We start from the raw sequence: 12,172 nt of genomic DNA on the forward strand, positions 1-12,172 counted from the left end.
TTTTTGGTGGCTACAGAGGCTTGCGGCGGCGGAACTCCCGATCTATTGTGCTCCCCGATGTTTGTAGGGTATATGGATATATATAGGCAAAAGAAGTCGGTAAGGGGAGCCACGATGGGCCCACGAGGGTGGGGGGCGCGCCAGGGGGGCAAGCGCGCCTCCCTGCCTCGTGGCCACCTCGAAGCTTCCCTGACTTCAACTCCAAGTCTCCTGGATCACGTTCGTTCCAAAAATCACGCTCCCGAAGGTTTCATTCCGTTTGGACTCCGTTTGATATTCCTTTTCTACGAAACACTGAAACAAGGGAAAAACAGAAACTAGCACTGGGCTCTGGGTTAATAGGTTAGTCCCAAAAATAATATAAAAGTGCATAGTAAAGCCCATTAAACATCCAAGATGGATAATATAATAGCATGAATACTTCATAAATTATAGATACGTTGGAGACGTATCAGTGCATCACTAACTAAAGTTTTGACCTCTCCAAACCCACTTTCATCACTTTTCTCAACAAGATTTTCACCCTCCGAAATATTGGGACGCCTTCTACCTGAAGTTGACTCTTCTCTAGTCCCATTTTCATCAATCTTATCTTTACTAAACAAGGAATCAATAGAAGAAACACCAATCATTTTAAGATCTTCATCATTTTTGCAAGAATAATCACTAGGAAAAGCTTTCTCTAAGAATTCTCTTTTAGCTCTAAGCATAGCAGTTCTTTTCTTACTTTCATCCATAGAAACATAAAGAGCTTTAATTGATTCATCTACCTTAGGCACAAAGATTTTCATCTTGAGATTTTTCCACATCATGAGCAATTCTATCAACACTTCTAGACAAATCATCAATCTTATTCAACTTTTCTTTTATGGAAGTGTTGAAAACTTTTTGCATGTTGATAAATTCTTTAATATTATTCTCAAGATCAGAGGTATTCCTATTATTATTATAAGATTGATTTCCATAGGAATTACCATAATTATTAGAGGAATTACTAGGAAAAGGCCTAGGATTAAAATTACCTCTATAAGCATTGTTGTTGAAATTGTTTCGAGAGATAAAATTCACATCAATGGCATCACTATTTTGCTCAATCAAAGTAGACAAAGGCATATCATTAAAATCAATATGAGCACTTTTACTAGCAACCAATTTCATAAGAGCATCAACTTTTTCACTCAAAGAAGAAATTTCTTCAAACCGAAATAACCTTTTTACTAGTAGGAGCTCTTTCGGTATGCCATTGTGAATAATTTGCCATGATATTATCAAGCAATTTGGTGGCTTCACCCAAAGTAATTTCCATAAAAGTTCCACCCGCGGCGGAATCTAAAAGATTACGAGAAACAAAATTCAACCCCGCATAAAAAATTTGTATGATCATCCAAAGATTTAACCCATGAGTTGGGCAATTCCTTAGCATCATTTTCATCCTTTCCCAAGATTGTGCAACATGCTCATGTTCAAGTTGCTTGAAATTCATGATCTGGGTTCTAAGGGAAATAAATTTTGCGGGAGGAAAATACTTAGTGATAAAAGCATCTTTGCACTTATTCCAAGAATCGATACTATTGCGAGGCAAAGAAGAGAACCAAATTTTTGCAGAATCACGCAAAGAAAACGGATCATTGTCCACATCTTTTTTCTTTTGCATATCGCATAATTCCACGAAGGTATTAAGATGGGAAGCGGCATCCTCATTAGGAGTACCGGAAAATTGGTCTTTCATAACAAGATTCAGCAAAGCAGTATTAATATCACAAGTCTCCGCACTAGTGGCGGGAGGAGCAAGCGGAGTGCCAATTAAATCATTGTTGTTGGTATTTGAGAAATCGCATAACCTGGTGTTCTCTTGAGTCATGATGACTACACAACAAGATTGCACTCAAAAACAGATCTGGCGAGAAAACGACGAAAGGAAAAAGAGAGGTGAATAAAACGGCAAATTTTTGTGAAGTGGGGGAGAGGAAAACAAGAAGCAAATGGAAAATAATGTAAATTGCGAGGAGATGAGATTTGTTATTAGGAACTTGGTTATGTTGAAGATCCTCCCCGGAAAGGGCGCCAGAAATTCCTTTTGATCGCTCTTTGACTATAGCGCCAGAAAAGCTCATGTCTGCTAGGACTACGTCGGTATTTCCCCAAAGAGGAAGGGATGATGCAGCACAACGACGGTAGTTATTTCCCTCAGTAAAGAAACCAAGGTTATCGAACCAGTAGGAGAACCAAGCAACACAACGTAGACATCACCTGCACACAAATAACAACACCTCGCAACCTGACGTGTTAAAGGGGTTGTCAATCCCTTTGGGGGAACGATGCCAGAAATTGGTAGTAGATTGAAATAATTGATCACAAATAAAATAAAGTGCAGCAAAGTATTTTTTGTTTAATAGATCTAAAAATGCAAAGGAAAAGTAGATCGCAAGCAAATATATGAGAAAGAAGACCCGAGGGCCTTAGGTTTCACTAGTGGCTTCTCTCGTGAAAGATAGTAAACGGTGGGTAAACAAATTACTGCTGGGCAATTGATAGAACTTTAAATAATTATGACGATATCTAGGCAATGATCATTACATAGGCATCACGTCCAAGATTAGTAGACCGACTCCTGCCTGCATCTACTACTATTACTCCACACATCGACCGCTATCCTGCATGCATCTAGTGTATTAAGTTCATGGAAAAACGGAGTGATGCAATAAGAACGATGACATGATGTAGACAAGATCCGTTTATCTATTGCGTAGATATAGATCCCATCTTTTTACCCTTAGTAGCAACGATACATACGTGTCGGTTCCCTTTCTGTCACTGGGATCAAGCACCGTAAGATCGAACCCACTATCGGGCACCTCTTCCCATTGCAAGATAAATAGATCAAGTTGGCCAAACAAAACCCAAATATCGGAGAAGAAATACGAGGCCATAAGAGATCATGCATATAAGAGATCAAAGAAACTCAAATAACTTTCATGGATATAAAAAGATATAACTGATCATAAACTCGAAGTTCATCAGATCCCAACAAACACACCGCAAAAAGAGTTACATCATATGGATCTCCAAGAGACCATTGTATTGAGAATTCAGCGAGAGAGAGAAAGCCATCTAGCTACTAACTACGGACCCGAAGGTCTACAAAGAACTACTCACGCATCATCGGAGAGGCACCAATGGAGGTGGTGAACACCATCCGAGATGGCGACTAGATAGGATCCGGTGGTTCTGGACTCTGCGGCGGCTGGATGAATATTTCGTCGACTCCCCTAGGGTTCTGGTATTTTGGGGTATTTATAGAGCAAAGAGGCGGTCCGGGGGGCACCCGAGGTGGGCACAACCCACCAGGGCGCGCCCTTGTGGGTTGTCCCCTCTTCGGGACTCCCCCAGGTGCAACCAGGGCCCAATGTATTCCTTCTGGCCCATAAAAAATCATCGTGGAGTTTCGTGGCATTTGGACTTCGTTTGATATTGATTTCCTGCGATGTTAAACATGGAAAAAACAGCAACTGGCACTTGGCACTATGTCAATAGGTTAGTACCAAAAAATGATATAAAATGACTATAAAAGGATCATAAAACATCCAAGATTGATATAAAACAGCATGGAACAATCAAAAAATTATATATACGTTGGAGATGTATCAGCGACCTACCAATGGTTTCGAGGGTTGTGTGTGTCTATGTGAGCGAAGGTTTTGGGGTGTGTGTGGAGGGGGGCGGGGGGGGGCAAGGTTGTGTTTGAGGAAATACTGCCGCAACTGAAAATTTTACTAGGCGGGAGTAACAAGGCGGGGCTACTGAAAATTTGGATCAGGGGCGAGCAGATATTTTTGAGATTGCGAGGGATGCAGAGGCGGGAGTAAAATGCCGGGGCTACTAAAACTTTTAATCAAGGGACTGAAGCAGAGCGGGAGTAACAGACATCGCACACGGTTCGCACATACTAATCATGTGCTATCAAACGTTAAAACCTTCCAGGCGGTAGATATTTTCAAGATTACGAGGTAGTAATATTTTTTATATTGCGAGGGATGTAGAGGCGAGAGTTTTTGGGGAGCGAGCCAGTGTGCTTGACACGCCAGTTGTGGACTGTAGTCGACACACCTTCTCGCGTAAGCCATAGGCGTACTATACACCAACGGTGCTCCAAGATAATTTGTACTACATCTCACACGGTTGGTGATAATAAACTGTGTGGGATCTACTTGATTTGAATTACATAATGGGGTCACAGCGGCAATGGACGTTGTTTAAATTGCTAGACCTTTTATCTGCAGTGAACATGCAACTATATGTGTGTCGTAAAAGAATTGGAATTATTCAGGGTTCGTTTGGACATTTTATACATTAAACTGGCATTCTAGCCATTTCAGGTGCACAATTCAAAATTAAACTGCATGCACATGCTCCGGTGCATATAAATTGGTTGAAAAATCAAATATGTGTCCTTCAGTTCATGCTTAGGTCCCATGCAAGAAATGGTAATGAATTTTTCGGGGTTCGTTTGGCCTTTTTTATACATTAACTGGGTTTTCTAGGCATTTTATGTGCATAATTCAAATCTGAACTACGAGCACATGCTCCAGTACACCAAAGTTGGTTCAAAAATCACATGTGTGTCCTTGGGTGCATGCTTAGGTCCCATGCAAGAGATGGGAATGAATTTCAAACACCAGGGCACTGTTGATTGCCGACAAAACATTGAGATACCTGGTTTTCAAATTCTAGTAAATCCAAAACTCGTCTGAAATTCATGAAACTTGGCATGCTATCATGGAGCGGCATCAACATGCCGTGGTGAAAATTTTGTCCCATTTGGGGCAGGTTTGGGTATAAGCTTCTCACAAACAAGAGCTTCTCACAACAAGCATGATGGTTTCAGTAGGGAACGTACCACCTTTGGGGACGGGACGATATTTGTTGCCTCTTATTGCTTTCAAAAAATTTCTAGTGTCAACATAGAACAACAGGAGTGTTGTGTTTAGTCTTGGAATTTTTCGGGGTCCGTTTGGCCTTTTTAATACATTAACTGGGTTTTCTAGGCATTTTATGTGCATAATTCAAATTTGAACCACAAGCACATGCTCCAGTGCACTAAAGTTGGTTGAAAAATCACATGTGTGTCCTTGGGTGAATTTCTAGGTCCCATGCAAGAGATGGGAATGAAATTCAAACACCAGGGCACTGTTGATTGCCGGCAAAACGTTGAGGTGCCTGGTTTTTAAATTCTAGTAAATCCAAAAATCGTCTAAAATTCATGAAACTTGGCATGCTATCATGGAGCGGCATCAACATGCCGTGGTAAAAAATTTGTCCCATTTGGGGCAGGTTTGGGTATAAACTTCTCACAAACCAGAGCTTCTCACAACAAGCATGATGGTTTCGATAGGGAACGTCCCACCTTTGGGGACGAAACAATATCCATTGCCTCTTATTGCTTTCAAAAAATTTCTCGTGTCAACATAGAACAACAGGTGTGTTGTGTCAATTTTTGTGAATTTTCGGGGTTCGTTTGGACATTTTTTATGCATTAACTGAGTTTTCAATGCATTTATGTGCATAATTCAAATTTGAACTACATGCACATGCTCCAGTGCATATAAATTGGTTGAAAAATCAAATCTGTTTCCTTGGGTGCATGCTTAGGTCCCATGCAATAAATGGTAATGAATTTCAATCACTAGGGCACCGTTGATTGCAGGCAAAACATTGAGATACCTGGTTTTTAAATTCTAGTAAATCCAAAACTCGTCTGAAATTCATGAAACTTGGCATGCTATCATGGAGCGGCATCAACATGTCGTGGTAATTTTTTTTCCCATTTGGGGCAGGTTTGGGTATATGCTTCTCACAAACCAGAGCTTCTCACAACAAGCATGATGGTTTCGGTAGGGAACGTCCCACCTTTGGGGACGAAACGATATCCATTGCCTCTTATTGCTTTCAAATTTTTTCTCGTGTCAACATAGAACAACAGGAGTGTTGTGTCAATTTTTGTGATTTTTCGGGGTTCGTTTGGACATTTTATGCATTAACTGAGTTTTCAATGCATTTATGTGCATAATTTAAATTTGAACAACATGCACATGCTTCAGTGCATATTAATTGGTTGAAAATCAAATCTGTTTCCTTGGGTGCATGCTTAGGTCCCATGCAATAAATGGTAATGAATTTCAATCACCAGTGCACCGTTGATTGCCAGCAAAACGTTGAGATACCTGGTTTTAAATTCTAGTAAATCCAAAACTCGTCTGAAATTCATGAAACTTGGCATGCTATCATGGAATGGCACTCGACATGCTGTGGTATTTTTCGTGTCCATTTTGAGAGAAGGCGCACTCGAATAATGACAGCCAACAAAGGCATTTTGAAAAAATAGCTGCCACTTTAATATCTCAAACGTTTGTATAATTCAAACCGTGTGTGTTCTGTTAACCATTCACGTGATGCCATGTGTCTTGGTTTTAATGGTTGTAGGAGGTGCCGTGCAGACAACTGCTTGACCTTGACTGAACGGGAGGCGTGCGAGCGCAGTCCGGTGCGCAGGCTGACCGGGAGGCGTGCAAGCTGTCCTCGAATGCGCAGGCTCACCGGGAAGCATGCAAGCTGTCCGCTGCGCAGGCTCACTGGGACCAGCGAGGTCTCCGCGGACCCGCGCGAGCTCGTCTACATGCCAGCGCCAGTGCCCGTGCCCGTGCGCGCCCCTCCACCCACCGTGGCGCCGGCCCCCGTGCGTTTGGTTGCACCCGCCGCGCCCGTGCCCCTGCCCTGCGGGCCCCTCCACCCACCATGGCGCCGGTCCTCGTGCGTTTGGCTTCACTAGCCGCGCCCGTGCCCGTGCCCGTGCGCGCGCCCCCTCAGCGGCATGGGAGGCTGCCGTCGACCGCTACCTCTCAGTGGCGCCAGTTGTCGTCCTCCCGCGCCCCGCCCGTCGATCGCGCGACGACATGATGTTTGATTTACAAGTGAAGAACATTTTGTGTTGCCTTGAAGACTTCAACAACGGCGTCCCGGAGGACGACAACGACGGCGCGGCACACCGCCTCCGCCGCCGCCGGAAATAGTTTTTTGGGGTTTAATAATGTATCTCGAATTCTCGATTATATGAATATAAATTCGCAGTGTGACTGAATGAAAGATATGGTTTGAACGAACTTGCGTTTTTCTCTCTTAATGTACAGACATCAAACGATTTTCTTTTGAAAAAAACGTCAATGGTTTTTAAATATAAAACACTCATCGCACACGTTTTAGTTAGAACACCCGTATGCAAACCGACAGCTTCCCCAGGAAGCCCAGGTAAAATGTGTCGAGCAGGATTTCTGCATCCCTTGATCGCAAACGTTTTAGATAGAACACCCGTATGCAAAGTGAGAGCTATGGTCTTCCCTCGCGCAGTGCAGGATTTGTGCATCCCTTCAACACAAACGGTTGTTTTGCATGACCCGTGTGCAACCACGTAAAAACAATTGGGTAAGATTTGCATATCTGTCATTTTGGGTATGTTGCCATTTGTCAAACTGGAAAGATTGACATTTGTTTATCTAGTAACATTGCCATTGGTCAACCTTGTAACATGCGATTTGTCAAAATATGCAGCTACAAAACACTAGCACTATCTAATTTTTGCAACTAAAATTACTAGCACTATTCATATGGACACCACTAGCAGGCGTGAGTTGATGGACGCATATGCAAATGTACCATTGATTACATACAATAAGTCATCAACCCACAACGACAACGAGGATACACGTTGGATTATAGATCAGTTCCAACAAAACATTCTAGTAAAGTAAAGTTTTTCTCACACAACAAATAACAAAGCAATGAAATGAACTTCAGCTCAACCACTCGTCGGCGTTGGAAACACTTGCTTTGAACCAGAAGTGATTCTCTGGGAAGGGCCAGCTACTGTCAATCTCGAGACCAAAGCAGGGCTGATCATCCAGGCTGAAGCGGCCTATGTCAGGACCCATATTGGGACGGTAGGGAAGCATAGCAATGTCCGAGGTATATATATAGTTGCTTCTCATAAATGGTAGTAACGTTGTGTCAACAGCAGCTGGATCGCCTTCCACCATCATTGGATAGTTTTGTCCAAGGAAGAGCGAGTTTCCTCAAAGACTTTGAATACTGAACCAGGGAGAAGGTGTTGGTGCTAGTACACTAGTATCCATCCTGAATACCCTGCAATGGATGTTGTAATAGGTCCGGAGAGTGCGACCATGCGAGAACACCTGCTTCCTTAGTAACATCAGCAGTGCCCTATATACAGACAAGAAGAGGTGATCCATCGGAATAAGTTGCCAGGCGCCACTGAGTATATGGGTCCTGCTCGTCCTCATGCTCGTGATCATCAGCATCGTCATCTCCCCCTTGGTTATAAAAAGTTTCAAGTATAGGTGGTGGAATGTTCACAGGACCTTGGAAACACAAGAAGGTTAATTAGTAAAGGGAAACTAGCTAACCCGCATGCATGTGGATGAAACAATTATAATTACGGTGGAAGACAAACGCACCGAAAGCATCAGGATTCCATGCAAAAACAGTGCCACGAGTGGCGGTAGCAAACACAAGACCCTCGTATTGAATTGCATCATAATACTCATCCGTGTACAGAAATTGATTTTTGAGCAATATCCATCGAGGCGTGGAAGTAAGGACGGCAACAAGCTTGTCGAAGATAGCAACAACTTCATAGTTCGTGTAATCCCAAGAGCGGTTGGGAACTCGAAAAATTGCTATCTTCCGTAGACGACAGTCACCATGATCGTATTTGAACTCACGTAGAATACCGGTGTACTCAACCTCTGGGCAGTCTGAGATTTTTGGAAGTGGAACCCGGTGACGAGTGTACACATTCACAAGTTCCCACTCGCAGTTGTACCCAATATAAACAACCCAATCTCCATTTGCGCCCGCCCAAGCCTTGCCCTCAAGCGATGGCATCTTAACATCATACGTATCATTATCAAGCGGCATCAACTTGCACAAGGCGAGGCTTCCCTCGTCCCCGCGCCAGTCAGCAGGGGCACGGCGAAGAAGATAGGGGAGGTCAAACCGCTCCTGGACCCTTGCGTTGCTTGTAATGATGTTATTAGTTGAGTCGCGAATGGTCTTGAACGAACCTGCCATGCTAGCCGAGGTGATGACGTCGCATCGATCAATGAGTTCCTCCATCGCGCCATCTTTCAGATCGGGGCAAGAATAACGGGGTCGTTTCCGGCCTGTTCCCTTCATGGAGAAGATGATCGAACAATGGCAGAAGGAAGGGTGAAGGCAAATGGAGGGAGGAAGAGCGTGCGACAGCAGTTCCAAATCGAGAGGGAAAGGCGAAGAGGCGGTGGACGGTTGCCACGGTACAAGAAGAGGCTAGTGGGGAGCGAACGGTTGCCACAGAGGTCACACGCTGACGAAAAGGCCGAGTGAATCGCATGCGTATATCGCGCACACCTTGATCTGGCTGACCGTTTCTTTTGTATTGCGTAATCACAAACAGTTCATCCAAGTGAACCGTATGCTGTACATCGCACACACCTTCATCTGGCTGCCCGTTTCTTTTGTGTTGTCTAATCACAAACAATTCATCCGAGTGAACCGTTGCTGTGTATCGCACACGCCTTCATCTGGCTGCCCGTTTCTTTTGTTCCTCCTCATCGCAAATAGTTAACTGAACTGAACCGTATGCCCTCATCGCATACGCAACTAAAATCTGAACCGTGTTTGATGCATCCGTCATCGCAAACGTTTTATACATTCTTGACGGTTTTCATACACCACCGTTTGCGATTATTTCATCGCACACAGTTTTTCGAAGGGTCTCCGATCGTAGTGTCGCGTTAGCAGCATCCTGTAGTAGTGTCTACTAGACTAGCTCGTTAATCAAAGATGGTTAAGTTTCCTAACCATGGACATGTGTTGTCATTTGATGAACGGGACCACATCATTAGGAGAATGATGTGATGGACAAGACCCATCTGTTAGCTTAGCATATTGATCGTTAAGTTTTATTGCTATTGCTTTCTTCATGTTATATACATATTCCTTTGACTAGAGATTATGCAACTCTCGGATATCGGAGGAATACCTTGTGTGCTATCAAACATCACAGCGTAACTGGGTGCTTATAAAGATGCTCTACAGGTATCTTCGAAGGTTTTTGTTGGGTTGGCATAGATCGAGATTAGGATTTGTCACTCCGAGTATCGGAGATGTATCTCCAGGCCCTCTCGGTAATGCACATCATAATAAGCCTTGCAAGCAATGTGACTAATGAGTTAGTTGCGGGATGATGCATTACGGAACGAGTAAAGAGACTTGCCGGTAACGAGATTGAACTAGGTATGAAGATACCGACGATCGAATCTCGGGCAAGTAACATGCCGATGACAAAGGGAATAACGTATGTTGTCATTACGGTACGACTGATAAAGATCTTCATAGAATATGTGGGAACCAATATGAGCATCCAGGTTCCTCTGTTGGTTATTGATCGGAGAGGTGTCTCGGTCATGTCTACATAGTTCTCGAACCCGTAGGGTCTGCACGCTTAACGTTCAGTGACGATTTTGTATTATATGAGTTATGTGATTTGGTGACCGAATGTTGTTCGGAGTCCCGGATGAGACCACGGACATGACGAGGAGTCTCAAAATGGTCGAGAGGTAAAGATTGATATATAGGACGATGGTATTCGGACACCGGAAGTGTTCCGGGGGTACCGGGTACATATCGGGTCACCGGAAGGGGTTCCGGGCATCCCCCCGGCAACTACATGGGCCTAATGGGCCAAGAAGGGGACAGACCAGCCCTTATGGGGCTGGTGCGCCCCATGTAGGCCGAAATAGAGGGGGGAGGAAAGAGGAGAAGAGAGAAAGGAAGGGGAGGGATTCAGCCTCTCCCTTCCTTCTCTCTTCCCTCCTCCTTCCTTCTCCCTTCGGGAAATATGGTGGGGGGGGGGCGAATAGGATTAGGGCCCCAAGTAGGATTCCTCCTACTTGGGCGCCCCCTTGGCTGCCCCCTCTCCCTCCCACCTATATATATGAGGGGGGGAGGCGCCTAATAGAAACAACAACATTTGTTAGCCGTGTGCGGCGTCTCCCTCCACAGTTTACGCCTCCGGTCATATTCACGTAGTGCTTAGGCGAAGCCCTGCGCGGATCACTTCACCATCACCGTCACCACGCTGTCGTGCTGACGAAACTCTCCCTCGATACTTTGCTGGATCAAGAGTTCGAGGGACGTCATCGAGCTGAACGTGTGCAGAACTCAGAGGTGGTGTACGTTCGGTGCTTGATCGGTCGAAACGAGAAGAAGTTCGACTACATCAACCGCATTGTCAAACGCTTTCGCTTTCGGTCTACGAGGGTACGTGGACACACTCTCCCCCTCCGTTGCTATGCATCTACTAGGTAGATCTTGCGTGAGCATAGGATTTTTTTTGAAATTGCATGCTACGTTTCTCAACAGGCATGGGTTTCTGAGATCTCTGGTTATTTAATCAAGCACTCTTGGCTAAGCAGGCGTGGAGATTATTGGTGTACCCGGACTCTCTTAAGGCAAAGTATTATCCCAGCGGTCACATCTTGGGTATGGTATTCCCGCAGTCCACGTCGATGAATTGGCAAGGTGTTATGCATGGCCTAGACCTGCTAAAGGAAGGGGTCATCTGGAGAGTGTTCGATGGTAACAATATTAATATCTGGAGAGATAACTGGCTTCCTAGGAATTTGGGCCTAAAAGTTATTGAAAAAAAAACGATCTAGACTGAAATGGGTTTCAGAATTATTTTTGAGCGGAACAAGATGTTGGGATGAAAATTTGATTAGGGACTTGTTCTATCACCATGATGCTGAGGAGATCCTAAACTTATGTATTCGGCCTATTGGAGAGGGTGATCTAATTGCTTGGCACTTTGAGAAAAACGGCGTGTTTTTCCGTTAAAAGTGCATACAGACTAGCCTTAAGTCTAAAAGATGGCAAGGGCGAGAATGAAATGTCTAGCAGTGTCATTAATGAGGAAAGGAGGTTGTTGGATGTTATTTGGAAGGCCAAAGTTTCGTAAAAAGTAAGAATTTTTGCACGGTGTGCTGCGTCAAACAGTTTGGTGGTACAAATAAATAGAGTATCTCATCATCAAACAATGTCAGAGATGTGTTCTATCTGT

Source organism: Aegilops tauschii, chromosome 4 (genome assembly GCF_002575655.3).
Source record: "Aegilops tauschii subsp. strangulata cultivar AL8/78 chromosome 4, Aet v6.0, whole genome shotgun sequence".
NCBI classification, from domain to species: Eukaryota; Viridiplantae; Streptophyta; class Magnoliopsida; order Poales; family Poaceae; genus Aegilops; species Aegilops tauschii.